Raw genomic sequence first — 13833 nt, 5'->3', positions numbered from 1 at the left:
ATTACATGCAAAATAAGAAACTTTTCGTATTTGATTTGATTTCGTATTTGATGACACAACCTTGATGGCAGAAAGCGAGGAGGAATTAAAGAACCTTTTATTGAGGGTGAAATAGGAGAGCACAAAATATGGTCTGAAGCTCAACATCAAAAAAACCAAGATCATGGCCACTGGTCCCATCACCTCCTGGCAAATAGAAGGGGAAGAAATGGAGGTAGTGAGAGATTTTACTTTCCTGGGCTCCTTGATCACTGCAGATGGTGACAGCAGTCATGAAATTAAAAGACGCCTGCTTCTTGGGAGAAAAGCAATTACTGTACAAACCTAGAGAACATCTTAAAAAGCAGAGACATCACCTTGCCAACAAAGGTCCGTACAGTTAAAGCTATGGTTTTCTCAGTAGTGATGCATGGAAGTGAGAGCTGGACCATAAAGAAGGCTGATCGCCGAAGAATTGATGCTTTTGAATTATGGTGCTGGAGGAGACTCTTGAGAGTCCCATGGACTGCAAGAAGATCAAACCTATCCATTCTGAAGGAAATCAGCCCTGAGTGCTCCCTGGAAGGACAGATCGTGAAGCTGAGGCTCCAATACTTTGGCCACCTCATGAGAAGAGAAGACTCCCTGGAAAAGACCCTGATGTTGGGAAAGATGGAGGGCACAAGGAGAAGGGGACGACAGAGGACGAGATGGCTGGACAGTGTTCTCGAAGCTATGAACATAAGTTTGACCAAACTGCAGGAGGCAGTGGAAGACAGGAGTGCCTGGCGTGCTCTGGTCCATGGGGTCACGAAGAGTCAAACACGACTAAACGACTAAACAACAACATTTGATTTATTAGTGTGCTGCAAATGTGTGGTTGTAATTATGTTATTTTTATTTGGTTTATTCTTTTTTATTTTTTATTATTTAATCTTTAATTGTTTTCATTTTTTTAAAAAAACAACAACATAAAATTGACAGGGGCGAGGGACAGTTCAACTAGAATAGGCCCTGATGTTGTCTGTTCCTGCCTCCTTCACATTCCTTTTCCTCCTCACAGGGAGAAAGACTAGATAAATTCATGGAGCATAAGGTATTGATGGTTTCAACCTGCCCTGGGACCTTAGGGTGAAGGGCAGGCAATTAATTAAATTCTCATTCACAGCTGCAAAATGTAGTAGCCTCCACCAACCAAAAGGGGCTTACATTTGGGGTTTTTGTTCTGGTCTGTGTTGTTAATGAACCTTTATCTATTTTTATTAGTGTTTACTTAGATTTTATTAATTGTCTTTTTCTATGTTTTTAGTTTGTTCTGTTTTATCTTTGTAAGCAACCTTGAGTCCTGGACTGGGAAAAAGGCAGATATAACTAAAGATAAAGATAATACAGAAATGCTTGGTGGATAACGCTATCAGTGTCTGCCATTGTCTGTATATCATCTTCAGGATGAGAGGCAGTGTACCAGTTGCTGGGGAACACAAGCAAGGAAAGAACTCCTGCCCTCAGGTCCTGCTTACTGACTTCCCATAGGCAGTGACTGTGAGAAGAGAATGGTGGAGTAAGCTGAGCTTTTCTTATGTTCTCTTTGTGAGGAGCTAAATATTTCCCTCACAAATGCAATAAGAAGCACACACCACTCAATAACCAAGTGCTTAATTGACAATTCCTTTTGTTCGACTTTCAGTTGTTAACCACCAATAATGTGTAACCTCAGAAGGAGTCTATAAGATCGTATGTTAATCCCAATCAAATTTGGGAACAACGCTGAGCATTTTTAAGTGCTTAATTTATAAGCAATTAATTCCTGCTCCTTTTTCTCCGCACTGAAACCTGTCAGCTTTGTGTGACATCTCAAATCATTTGTTACCTGAAAAATGTCTACCCTGTAATTACATTTCACATGGAGAGGCATTTGTTTGAACTCACCCTCATGTGAAAATTGCCCAGAGAGACTGTCAGAGAGACGTAATAAATTGCTGGAGAGGAGCAGTTTTCATCTGGAAGAAATTTCAAAGGGAGACCTCCCTCTACGAAACCTAAGGTGTAACAGTCTGCGTACGGGAGGACTTGAACCACCTCATTAAGCACATTTGAATTGTCCAGGCAGCTTCCATTTCTGATCCCACCACAGATGGGCAGTGAAGGCCATTCAATCCATGCCACTGGTTTTGAATGCTCAAACCTGGGGCCGGGCCGGGCAGTATCTGCAATTCCCAAGGACATTTCCCTCATTTTTCATTGTGCATTATATTACTGCACCAGCAGTACAGAAAACTAACACTTCGATGAATCCTCAAAAGGCAAGGTGTTGTGTAGTGCTTTGATATTTCTACTGGAGGGGCTCCTGGCTGCCGTTTTCAATACAGCTGCAATGTATATAGAACCTCAGTAGTCTTCACAGCTCTCTTCAGCAGTCTTCATGGTTCTCTGGATATGCAGAAAGGGTAAAGTTACAGACTGAAATCTAAATAAATGCCCTGGTATGATTTGCTTTTTGACTGCAATTACTCTAGGTGCCTTAGGTCCTACTGAAGACTGGTTAGGAAGCCTGGCTCACTGGTCGCTATAAATCGAGGATGAAAAACCAAATGGCTCTCTAGATGTTGATGGACTCCATCAGCTCTAGCCACCATGGCCAATGGTCAGGGATGAATGGTAATGTTTATTGTGGGGACAGAGAACCTGCTTTATTCCAGTTGTTGATGGACTACAATTCCAATCTCGGAGCTTGCTCCTTCCTTAGAGTTCAGTGCTGTTAAGACTCATCGAAAACAATGGGCTTAAGTGTGCCTGTTGAATGTTGGGTTATGGCCAATGTTATCTGAATATATTGAATGGCTTATTAAAATTTTATCTGCAGATTTTAATTTACATAAAAAGTAATAATAATAATAATAATAATAGGGTCAGTCTATCTGTGACGCAAAACAGGTGTTGCATTGTTGACTATCTAATGCTTCTATACATTAATCAACATCTTTGTTTAATAAGAAATACATTATAATGACACTTTGTGGGTTTTGTCTCCTAGCAACAGGACTTCTCCCTCACTGACTCTTCATCTAAGGGGTGTTACTTGCAGTATTTTAAAATATATTTAATCTACTGACTTAATCAATCTTTTCCTTTATGAGTCCTAATGAAAAAGTTTTTATTAATTTCTCCCCCCCCCCGGCCGCCTTATATGATTAATAAAAGGAAGAATAAATCTAATCTAACCCTGATCACAAATGAACTTCGTCTGCCACTCACAGAAAGAGCAAGATTTTTAAAAAAGCTCCTGATTGGCAGAGTTAGCAGGTTTTTAAGAGTCCAGCCTGGAAAACCTTTCAAGGACTATTTTGCCATGCTTAATGCTTTCTGAAAAAATCAGATATCCACAAGATGTCAGAAACATGACCTTTAATGTTTTTGTTTACTAATCTACTTCTACACAGTGGCTCTGTAATGTATAGGATGCCTCAGTTTCATCTCTGAGCATACTTCCTGGTGAAGAATCAATGGGAGCAGACAAGCCGCCACCAATCAGAGTCCATGGAACTAGGTTGTTATTGCTGTTTGTTATTGTAACATGGTGATTATTTGGATTCCTTGCCCAAATAGAATACACTTTAAAAATAGAATATTAAAATCAGTTTAAGCAATCTACATTGTTAGATAGACAGTGTTCTATATTTAGTATAGGACAAATATTTACTAGTCAAACTTAATTTGTAGTTATTTAGTTGTTGTTTTTAAAAAATGCATTAATTGGTTTATACTTAGAACATTTCAAAGCAATATGCAAGAATCTGAAGTATATAATAAAACAGCATGAAGTTCAGTTCTCCAATTCACATGAATTACATGGAATTTGCGACTTTGGGGTGAGAAGCACTAAAATGGATTGACTTCCCAGGTAAAATAATTCCCTTGAATACAAGCTTGACCTGTTAGTCAGATTGAAGTTCTTATTTCACCACCTCCTTACTCTGTTGCTGTTGTTAAAATTTATGCCCCACCCCTTTTCTCCAAAGGAGCCCAGAGTGACACAGAAATACTGTAGAAACATTTCATCTTACTTTTAGCAGCCATTTGTTTGCAGCATTTTATCTTTTTACAGCTGGATTGCCGAGGCACCACAAAGTACTTCAGGGGGTCCCTTCTTCCAACTCCTGCCCAAATCCTGGGTCACCTTCAACAAGCCCAAAATTGTTCCAATGCAACTGAGTTTGGTTCAGGATTCATTTGAATCCAATGTACAAGGCCTGGTTGACCATCTTTCTCCTCGTGAGCATAGGTTGTAGGCTGCAAGATGTTTCATCGAGAAATAAGTATTTGAAAATGTTAAATTATGCATTGCAACCCCTGTAGTTGGTGCCCAATTTGCATTTGTCACAACACGTAGCGGAGAGTTTTCAGCTTCCACTCTCAAGAAAACAGTTCATTATACTGTCATGGCAGCAACGCTTGGCTGGTTATGGTTGAGAAACTTCAAAGTTTGTAGTCATTTAAAAGGGGGGGGGGACACAACTTACCATCTGTGTTGAAATTTCTCATTCTGTTTCTTCAGCCTAAAGGTAATCTTTCTTTAATTAGCCAGTAAAATGCATTCTGACCATTTCTGAAAAGTTCTTGGGTGAGCAGCTGGAAATAGGAAAGTGTATGCTTGCATTCCCCGCCCCCCACACACTTAATATCTATACCTATATCTATAGTAAAGCAGATCTATACAGAAATAGAATTTTGTTGTGTTGCCTTGGCACAGTCTAGAATAAGAACTTTAAGGGAAATGTTGTTTCTAAATAAATTATACAACTTAACCTGCTTTCCCCCTTATCCCCTAGCATCATTTAACAAGATATGATTGTTTTGTTTCATGTACTCAGGAGAACATGTTGTTGTTGTTTAGTCATTTAGTCGTGTCCGACTCTTCGTGACCCCATGGACCATAGCACGCCAGGCACTCCTGTCTTCCACTGCCTCCCGCAGTTTGGTCAAACTCATGTTCGTAGCTTCAAGAATACTGTCCAACCATCTCGCCCTCTGTCGTCCCCTTCTCCTAGTGCCCTCAATCTTTCCCAACATCAAGGTCTTTTCCAAGGATTCTTCTCTTCTCATGAGGTGGCCAAAGTATTGGAGCCTCAGCTTCAGGAGAACATAAACAATCCCATATGGTCAAATAGTGTTCTGGGTGAGGGGGAACTTATCTAAATTTCCTGGCACATTTTGTTGTAGCCTAGTTTTGAACCCACTGTTTCAGAAACCTATTTCTGAAACCACTCCAGCTCCTCTCATTCCTGACTATGGGGTGAGGCTGGCTGGGGCTGATGGGAGTTTGAAAACATCCGGAGGGCCACAGTTTCCTCACCCTACTATCTCAGCCCCATACTTCAAGAAGTTATTCAAGAAATTGAATTGGAGGTCAAGGTAAATCTCCTTTTCCCTATAAGTCAAAGTTCTGCAGTAGTTCACAAGATTATTCTTTGGACAAGAAGACGCATCCCATGGGAAAAAAAATAAAAGCATGAAGGAATACAGGATGACAACATAAAAAGCAATGTTCTTTTCGACTGCATTCACCAGCTCTATTCAGTTGATATATATTGGTTTCCAGAAAGTAGCCATCTCCCTCAACTGCATCATATGATCAGGCAAATTTGCCTTACAGAGATCTGTCAGTCTCAGAGAAAAGAAAAGGTATTGAACAAATAAAAGACAAGTTACCCACCCACCAAAAAGGCATGTGGGGTGAGAGGAAAGAAAATGTCAAGCACACATCACACTCTTTAGAAACTGAAATGACAAGGTATCATCCAAACTTTATATAGCAGTAATCAGCTTTTGGACTGCAAGAAGATCAAACCTATCCATTCTTAAGGAAATCAGCCCTGAGTGCTCACTGGAAGGACAGATCGTGAAGCTGAGGCTCCAATACTTTGGCCACCTCATGAGAAGAGAAGAATCCTTGGAAAAGACCCGATGTTGGGAAAGATGGAGGGCACAAGGAGAAGGGGACGACAGAGGATGAGATGGTTGGACAGTGTTCTCGAAGCGACGAACATGAGTTTGACCAAACTGCGGGAGGCAGTGCAAGACCGGAGTGCCTGGCATGCTATGGTCCATGGGGTCACGAAGAGTCGGACACGACTAAACAACAACAATCAGCTTTTGGGCATTCTAGGCTTTTCTACTTTTAATTCAACTAAAAGTCAGATTGTCAAAGGCTTTCAAACCTGTATAAAATTATCTATTTACAATCAATATTTTTTTTTAAAAAAAAAGGAAAGTGATGGTGTATGTTTTGATTTAGGAATGAGGGAGTGAATCCTTTTTATTTTGTATTTTAAGTAAAGCCTTTCAAAATTAGGAATACTTTTAATACTCTGGTTTAACATGAACAAGATGTGTGCTGGTCCATGCTACTCAAAAGACCTCACGTTGCTCCTTCATGGCTCCTTCCTTCAGCATGCTGGGAAGAAAAGGAACCAGAGGCTGCCTTACCATTCCAGGCTAATCAGTGGCTGTGCTTTGTTTCTCTCCTAACAAACCTTGATGGTAAGTGGTTTGTCATTGTGGTTTGCTAGGAGAAAAACAAACCTAAAGTGCTGATCTGCAGTTGTAATGGCAAGCTATGGATCATTCAACTGTTATGATAAGAACGAGAAGAATTATTTTACATTATTGAGAAAGATGTAGCATTATAATATAAATTGATGATAGCTGTCCGATCAGGGGAGACACATGAATCATCCACATAATTTTTAAAAGACTATTTCCAAACTGTATAGTGAAAACAATTGTAATGCCTGTTAAGCTTTTTACATGCTGTCATATAACAGAAAGGTTAACACAGAAATTTGGGGTTCAAATTGAAATCAGATTGCATTGCTCCCAGGTGCTGGTAAAATAGAAATAAAGTATAGGAACAAAATTTTCAATTTTGAAATAAACAGCATGTTTATTTTTCACTGAGAGGGGAGTAATTCACTAATGGTAACTTTACCATGCTAATGGAAAGCCCCAGATTGAAAACAATACAACATTACCTGGTTGGATTGTTCTGAAACCATTCAGAATAAAGATAATGTGTCCTGGCTCCACTTTAAGGGAAATAATAGAATTTTAAAATTGTGGTTCCCTAGCCACTGGAGTGCCAAGTGTTTGCACCATCAACATTTAATCTGCACATTTCTGTGTGCTCAGGGTGGAAGAAGGGTCATTTTTACCAGAAAGTCTTCTCCATATCGCTATGTAACACTCCTAAATACACGTAGAACTGGACTCTATTTAACACTCCTGATCACCAAGTCTGCTGAAGGGTTTTACTCCTACTGTACTTATATTCCAAATATATCTAATCACTGTCACCATATACCTGTACTATACTATTTACCAAAAGTGTGATCTCATAACTCAGTAGCTGCGGTACAAAATGAGCCAGGCTTTTAAAGTATACATAAGCAGCAAAATGCTGTTTTTATTTGTGGTTATCTATAAAGATGCAATGAGGAAAACACTTAAACCGCTTTAATAGGTTAGTGTTTCATTATGACTTAATGCTTGCTCTTATAAGGTTACTGTTACTTTAAATGGCCATTACTTGAAAATACAGAAGCTGACACAGGGCGGGCTTGTACAGCTTAGTTCTTCTTGCCAGACATATGCAAGTTGCCTTGAGTCAGTCAGTCTCATCATCACTGGGTAGGTACTGTATACAGGTATTCTGCTGGTTTTCTACGAGCCAGGCTTGCAGGAAGTTCTTTTTCTTGTCGGCTCCAGAGAATACTTTCTGAACTCTTCTTAACTTTAATGGTATCTCTCTGCCAATCTTTGGCTTAAGCAAGTAATTCAGCTCTTCTATGCTTTCGGGCGTTTCCTAGCCTCTTCAATAGCTTCCTCCTCCTCCTTCTATACCTGGTTAGCAGTCTTCCTAACCTAAGACAGTGACGGAACTGCTCAATTTATGTTACAGCCAGTCTACCCTTCAACAAACCAGATTTGAATGGCATGGAATTCTTCCTTCTCAGATGTCGTCTTTCCCTGTTCAGTGAGTGGCCAAGGATTTCTACGCAGCTAACCAATCGGGAGCGAAATTTTCCAGTCCTCTAGCAAAGTACAAAAGGAACCCAGCTTCTCAAGTTAGTCTGATGCAACTAAGTAATTGCCAGCCACCAATGGATACTTAGTATTTCAAACATAATCCTATATATAACTCCACAGATACAGTAACTATAATACACGGCATGTAACCCCATCTCAATTTAAAAGGTAATCTCTCTATATGGACATATTAGCAGGATGCCCACCAAATATGTGTGTATGGAAATGTGTATTGAAATATGCCCTAGAAATGGATGAGTCCTTGTATAAGACAGTCTGCTGTGAGGTTTTTATTAGCCCCAAATGTTGGATAATGTGTGTCTGAGCTGTCATGCTGTGCTGGCTGTCACTCAGCTTTGCAAATGCCAGTATTTATTTTGGACCATTTTTAGCCTGTAAGCATAGCAGTCTTTGCCCCTTCGTTTGTTTCTTAGGTCTGTTTGTTGTTAAGAATGCAAACAGAGTTGAGATGAAAATGGGATAAAAGTGTCATAGTGTGGTTTCCCCAATGCAGCGAGAAAGGAGGGCAATTGTGTGTGAGGAGGTCTCTCCCCTTAGTGAAAGACTGCTGATTGGCTATTATTTCCCTTGCAGCTTTCAGACAATGCCCCTTCCATCTGCTAAGAAGATTATGATGACAGACCGACCAGCAGAAGTGTGTGACCTTGCAGATTTAGAAGATCTGAAGATCACCTGGGTGGATTTCTGGAACAGAGGAATTTCTTGCAAAACTCAGTGTGATTTCACACCTTTTTCTTGAACATTTATGCCTGATCAAAAATGTTCACAGGCTACATATTGGCATATATTTAAAATGATAATCGAAAAATGCCAGCCTAAAGACATATAAACATACAAAGGTGTTTAATAAGCTATTTATTGCTAGGTAAGTCTGACAATATTTCTTTCATTTTAAAAAGCATGTTAGCTTATCCAGCAGGAATCAAATGTGAAGCGGGACACTGTCCGGCATGCATTAGTAATTTACATGATAATGACAAGAGCAAGATTTTTCTTTGAGACTAAATTTGAAACAAAGGCTTAAACAGTGAAGAAACATTAGGAATAATTTATGATGGCAGATGGTGATGAAGCTGTACAATACTGTCTGACGGGAAGGCAGAATTGATCCTACCATTTCCTGGACAGAGTAATGAAACCATTCATCTCTGAGCAGTCTTAGGGAAAAGCTTCCTGTAAAGATATGAATGAAATCCAGACAAGGCCAGTATGCAAAATTCAGCTTGACCTGTATGAATATGAGCATTTTTGAATGCTTTCAGGGCAATCATGTCCATGTTTGACTACATGACACATAAACCTGAGTCTCCTTTTTGGTATCAGAAGACAGAAGAGAGACATAGCCCTACTCCTGCATAGAGATGTAAAATTTCTGAAAATTTTGAAGCCGTGAGAAAAGAACATTTCCCCCCTGTTTTTTTCTGTGGGGAAATGGAAATTTTGGAAAAATTGGAAAAAAGTTCTGTGGGGAGTAATTTTACAAATTGCGTGTAAAACAGTGAAAGTATTATACTTGCAACAAAACCACCCCCCTTTCCCTCAAAAGCAACAAATAAAGCAAGAAACCATCAACATAAAAAATAATCAGATTTGCCCCTTAGCACCAAGAGCAAATAAAGTTAAGGTCCACCTCAATATTTAAGCTCCATAGAAGGTCTACCCTTTGAGTAGTTCTCAAAAACAAAAAAACAAAAAACAAAGCAAAACAAAACCAGAAGACACAACATATATGTGCAGTTTATTCTATCTCATTTTCTGAACTGCTGCTATCATTTTCCATTTCTTCTTCCTCTTCCTCTTCATCATTTTTCTCATGGACTTCTAAAAAGCAGTTTTGGGGGGAAATGCGGGGGAACCTGATTTCCCCCCATTTTTTTCTGGGGTTTTTCCCCGCATGATGGTAAGAGAGCTTCTAAACAGTTTACAAAAATATACCACAGAACATTAAAATGATTAATAAAACACAGTTAAAAGCAGGTATTCAAAAGATGATTAAAGTCAGCAGTGGTTAAAAGGAAGTAAATCCTGGAGTGCGTGGAGGCAGTTGGAGGATGGATGGCGGCTAACAGATTGAGGTTGAATCCTTACAAGACAGAAGTACTGTTTGTGGGGGACAGGAGGCGGGCAGGTGTGGAGGACTCCCTGGTCCTGAATGGTGCGCAGCCTGGGAGTCATTTTGGAGCTGTCTATCAGCTCCATCTGGTATGCAGGCTGAGACCCTACCTGCCCGCGGACTGTCTCGCCAGAGTGGTGCATGCTCTGGTTATCTCCCGCTTGGACTACTGCAATGCGCTCTAGGTAGGGCAGCTAGACTGGTGACTGGGAGCGGCCGCCGAGACCACATAACACCGGTCTTGAAAGATCTACATTGGCTCTCAGTACGTTTCCGAGCACAATTCAAAGTGTTGGTACTGACCTTTAAACCCCTAAATGGCCTTGGTCCAGTATACCTGAAGGAGCGTCTCCACCTCCATCATTCTGCCCGGACACTGAGGTCCAGCACTGAGGGCCTTCTGGCGGTTCCCTCGTTGTGAGAAGCCAAGTTGCAGGGAACTAGGCAGAGGGCCTTCTCGGTGGTGGCGCCTGCCCTGTGGAACGCCCTCCCAACAGATGTCAAAGAGGAAAACAACTACCAGACTTTTAGAAGACATCTGAAGGCAGCCCTGTTCAGGGAGGCTTTTAATGTTTAATAGATTATTGTGTTTTATTTTTCTGTTGGAAGCCGCCCAGAGTGGGTGTGGAGACCCGGCCAGATGAGCAGGGTATAAATAATATATTATTATTATTATTATTATTATTATTATTATTATTATTATTACTATTAAGCTATTAAATCACATGCAGCTTCTACGTGTTCAGATGGGCTGTCCCTAACGAAAATGTTTTGAGCAGTTGCCGGAAAGAGTACAGTGAGAGCACCTGCCTGGTGTCAGTCAGTAGGTAGCTCCAAAGTGTGGGTGCTGGAAGGCCTGGGGGGGAATGGAAAAATTGGGGGTGGGGGGACAGTTTTTTCTGGTTTTTTCCCAAAGCCATTTTTTCAGGAAAAATGGGGGGGTGGAATATTCAAACTATATCAGACTTTAAAAAAATTCAGAATAAAATGGCTTTGGGAAAAAAATGGGCGGACCAGACCAATTTTCCCATTCCCCCCCCCCCAGGCCTCCCCATCTCTACCCCTGCTATCCCATCAGCTGCTAAGGGGTCTAAGGACCCCTTTCTCATAGCCTCACTTTTTTGTTATCTGCTTGGAATTCAAGATTTGTTGATCCTGAGGATGAGCAGACATTATTCCAAGGTTTGGGTGAAAACAAAGCCCCCTTGTTTAATTGAATATCTAGTAAGGGGTGAATGCATAGGTTAACATATATGCAGTGAACTGCAAAGTTGAGAATCAAAATAGCACTTTCCTGAAGTAGGACCTATTAGCCAAAGAAACATTTTAGCAATTACAGATCAATGTGGGGAAAAGTCCTTTTGCTTGATCATATGGCTTTTGATGCTGCCACTTCTGATATCCTGAAATGCTCTTTGTACTGCACAGTAATAGGACAACTGTTTTCACAGTCAAAGATGAAGGAGAGAATTTGTAATGCCCCAAGAAACTACTTGTATGAAAGGCCATCAAACAGAACTATAGCTTTGAAAATAAACCTTGCTATGAAAAAGAAATGGTTTTGAAACAAGATTATCGTATCACATTACTACTATGCATTAATCCTATTTTGTATTTGTTCCTTTAGTTTCTAATTTACACCATATTCTAGTAGGTATGAATAAAGTAGTTTATGTAATCTTGCCCTTTGTTTTTATCGTTCTGTGAGACAGAATTGGTTAGCTGATAGCAGCAAACTACTATTGGCTTATATATGGACACAAACATTCATTTGCCAGGGGGTCATCAACATTTGGTTCAGGACTTAACTGGAGCTGAAGAAAATGTGCAGAAAAATAAGAGGCTATAAAATGTGCTCACAGAGTCCCCCAAGGCCTCACTGACACTACAGTTGCAGAACCTGGAATATATATATATATATATACCAAAAAAGGCAATAACAGAACTAGCACTATCAAAGGCAAGTCAAATTCCTTTAGTTGTGATTGTGTTATTTGAGTAAAGCAGGATTTTTATGAACTGCTTCTGTAACAGCTTAAACTGAGTCTTCAAAGCGCTAGGCGTAAAACAGCTTTTTTATATATAGCTTTAATCATAAAGGCTAGTACCTATAAACAGAGAAATATATTCTTCTTCCCTTATATCTGAAAGGTCAGATATCCATCACATCTCCCCAACTGCCTCTGAGGCAGCATGAGATCACGCTACTCTAACTTCCCGCAATGCACTCTTGATTTATCACTCCTCTAGCTCTTGGCAGTGCAACGTTTATTATACGCTGTTCACATAAGCTATGATATATGTATGCAGAAAGATAAATTTTAAGGTTCTGTTATATTGTAAGCCAGGCGTTCTAAAATATTTTAGAAATGTTTCCATCACTCTGAAATGCAATCAGGTGCTGTGAATGGCTTGAGCTCATTGGGTAAAGCATCAAGGTTGGCCTTCAACATTTAGGCTTCCTACTCCTGATACAACAAGTTACCTCCTCTTTATGATCAATGAGAGGTGGCGGGACATGGATTGTTCTGCACACCCTCCCCCACATTACATTGCCAGAGTTTTCCCCATAGGAAAGTGGTTTCTTCCCAGTTCCAAATGCAGTTTGCTCAGCTAACTAGACGAATGTAAATCCTCTCAAGTTGTCTTCAGTTGTGATTTATTAATTTAAGCAGATGGAGAGAGGGAGACAGAGAAAGAGATAACAATATACATATGTACATTACTGAGTTCTTATGTTGTTGTTGTTTAGTCGTTTAGTCGTGTCCGACTCTTCGTGACCCCATGGACCATAGCACGCCAGGCACTCCTGTCTTGCACTGCCTCCCGCAGTTTGGTCAAACTCATGTTCGTAGCTTCGAGAACACTATCCAACCATCTTGTCCTCTGTCGTCCCCTTCTCCTAGTGCCCTCAATCTTTCCCAACATCAGGGTCTTTTCCAAGGATTCTTCTCTTCTCATGAGGTGGCCAAAGTATTGGAGCCTCAGCTTCACGATCCGTCCTTCCAGGGAGCACTCAGGGCTGATTTCCTTAAGAATGGATAGGTTTGATCTTCTTGCAGTCCATGGGACTCTCAAGAGTCTCCTCCAGCACCATAATTCAAAAGCATCAATTCTTCGGCGATCAGCCTTCTTTATGGTCCAACTCTCACTTCCATACATCACTACTGGGAAAACCATAGCTTTAACTATACGGACCTTTGTCGGCAAGGTGATGTCTCTGCTTTTTAAGATGCTGTCTAGGTTTGTCATTGCTTTTCTCCCAAGAAGCAGGCGTCTTTTAATTTCGTGACTGCTGTCACCATCTGCAGTGATCAAGGAGCCCAAGAAAGTAAAATCTCTCACTGCCTCCATTTCTTCCCCTTCTATTTGCCAGGAGGTGATGGGACCAGTGGCCATGATCTTGGTTTTTTTGATGTTGAGCTTCAGACCATATTTTGCGCTCTCCTCTTTCACCCTCATTAAAAGGTTCTTTAATTCCTCCTCGCTTTCTGCCATCAAGGTTGTGTCATCTGCATATCTGAGGTTGTTGATATTTCTTCCAGCAATCTTAATTCCGGCTTGGGATTCATCTAGTCCAGCCTTTCGCATGATGAATTCTGCATATAAGTTAAATAAGCAGGGAGACAATATAC

The sequence above is a fragment of the Zootoca vivipara genome, chromosome 7 (genome assembly GCF_963506605.1).
Source record: "Zootoca vivipara chromosome 7, rZooViv1.1, whole genome shotgun sequence".
Taxonomy (NCBI): Eukaryota; Metazoa; Chordata; class Lepidosauria; order Squamata; family Lacertidae; genus Zootoca; species Zootoca vivipara.
The sequence above is the reverse complement of the archived record's forward strand: the minus strand, read 5'-3'. Positions refer to the sequence as shown.